The sequence below is a fragment of the Tamandua tetradactyla genome, chromosome 14 (genome assembly GCF_023851605.1).
Source record: "Tamandua tetradactyla isolate mTamTet1 chromosome 14, mTamTet1.pri, whole genome shotgun sequence".
NCBI lineage: Eukaryota > Metazoa > Chordata > Mammalia > Pilosa > Myrmecophagidae > Tamandua > Tamandua tetradactyla.
In genome coordinates, this window is record NC_135340.1 from 79,436,409 (window position 1) to 79,438,872 (window position 2,464).

General features: G+C 38.8%; 1 pseudogene; it reads left to right on the plus strand.

Moving 5' to 3' along the window:
* The first annotated feature begins 678 nt into the window (after window positions 1-678).
* Window positions 679-2,019, plus strand: LOC143655481 (ras-related protein R-Ras2-like; annotated as a pseudogene).
* Window positions 2,020-2,464: the final 445 nt, after the last annotated feature.

The following is a 2,464-nucleotide window of genomic DNA, read 5'->3' on the forward strand; positions in this document are numbered from 1 at the left end:
TGAATATTCTTGTTCTTTGGTGGTTTGATGCCTTCATGATAAATATATGTAACAAGTATGTAAAAAAAAAAAGCACGATAATAAGCATTCAGAAATGGGGGTGGGGGGTTGGGGTGGGGGGGCAGGGGAGAAGTAACTGAAATACTCTGTGACAGGACACCATACACCAGCTATAGCAAGACAAGCTCCCAGCTATATGAACAACTTTCAAAAGAATACTGGCTACTGGAACTCCGACAAGCTGGAATGAAATTTTAACTGGCATGTAGTGGATTCTGTCTGAGGTTCAGTTCCATTCAATATTTTGAGCAAGACATAGAAAGCTTGCCTATCTTGTTTGCAGATGTTATGAAAGTGAGAAGGTTTATGATACAGCTATGATGGAAGTTGAATTGAAAATGATACCCATGGAGGTTTTTTGTTTGTTTTTAGCAGCGCTGGAGGCTGCATTCAGCTGGAGCTGCGGAGACCCACAGATGCGCACCACCCCGGGGCCGACACGCAGCTTCTCTAAGCCTTGGGCATCCAGGCGGCCCTCACTGCAGCTCCGGGCACCCCGAACCCTGCTCGGCTGCCTCTTAGCAGCCCGCGGGCCGCACAAGTCCCTGGAGCCAGGCCTAGCACAGAGGGAGAGCTCTGGCCAGAAGGACCAGCTCCTGGTGGTGGGGGCTGGGGGGGGGGGGCGGGGCGGGCAAGTCAGCGCTCACAATCCAGTTCATCCAGTCCTGTTTTGTAACGGATTATAATCCAGCCATTGAAGATTCCTATACAGAACAGTGTGTGACAGAGAACAGAGCAGACCGTCTAGATATTCTGGATGCAGCAGGACAAGAGTTTGGAGCTTCAAGAGAACAGTATATGAGGACTGGTGTGGGTTTCCTGTTGGTGTTTTCAGTCACAGAAAGAGGCAGCTTTGAAGAAATTTGTAAGTTTCAAAGACGGATTCTCAGAGTAAAGGACTGTGATGAACTTCCAATTATTTTAATTGGTAATAAAGCAGATCTAGATCATCAGAAATAGGTAGCACAGCTGAAACTGCAGAGCTGTGTTCCAGTAGCCATGTTTCTTGAAGATGACTGTATGACACAGCTTTCGCAATGTGACTGTGTGATTGTGAAAACCTTGTGTCTGATGCTTCTTTTATCTACAGTATGGACAGATGAGTAAAACATAGGGATTAAAAATAAATAAATATATAAGGGGAACAAATGTTCAAATAAATTGAGTAGATTGAAATACTAGTGATCACTGAAAGGGAGTGGTAAGGGTTATAGAAAAAAATAGGGGGAACAAAGGTTAAAATATATTGGGTAGATGGAAATACTAGTGGTTAATGAGAGGGAGGGGTAAGAGGTATGGTATGTGTGAATTTTTTCTTTTTTCTTTTTCTTTTTCTGGAGTGTTGCAAATGTTCTAAAAAATGATCATGGTGATGAATATACTACTATGTGACGATATTGTGAGGCATTGATTGTACACCATTTACGGAATGTTTGTATGTTAAGAATGTTCATGTTTATATGTTGTTTTGGTTTGTCAATTAAAAAAATAAAAATAAATAGGTAGCACAGGAAGGACAGCAGTTTGCATGGCAACTTAAGATAACATACAGACAGGCCCCAGACAAGATTAGGATGTATGTCGATCAAGCTTTCCATGAACTTGTCTGGGTTAGAAGGAAATTTCAGGAGCAGGAATGTCCTCCTTCACCAGAATCAATGTGGAAAGAATACAAGAAAGGCTGCCATTGTGTCATTTTCTAAGAATCCCATGAATTTTAGCTACAAATTGCCAGGAAAAGTGCCCATCTTCTCCTTCTCTCCTTACAGTTTACATCTTGTTTGTAACTTTTTAGCCTTAGACAAACAAGTCTGATAAATGATCATCATATGAGCCTTTGACCAAGAAGGTGGCTAATCCTTTCCAAGAAGATACTATGGTCATCTCAAGACAGATTCAAAGGAAACACTAAGGCTGCTTCTAAGATCATTTGATTCTTTTTAAATATACATCTATATATGCTGGCATACTTTTAAGGACTTACATTTTAATAGAAGTGAATCAGTTTTAGAACCCAAACTGGGGTTCTAAAACTAGGCCAAACTGTTTGCCAAGATGAATTTTTAACTTCTGGAATCATGCTTAATGTTACTTTAATGTTTTAAAATTTACTTATTTTTAAAATGTTTCTATTTAGAGTAACATTAAGCAATATGACAAATAATTATAAATAATTTGTCTTCCTTTTTAAGTGTTTCTGGATAAAGAATTCAAAAAATGAAAACTTTTTTGTTTGATGTAATGTAAATGTGGAATTGATCTTTCCAGGGTCAGAGACGATTAATGTTTTTGCTATATACTTTTATACATTATTTTCTTATCAAACTAATTAACAAATATTTTTATGTTTGTAAGCAAATATGCTTTCACAGTATGCCTTATATATATATATGTAAAGACAAGT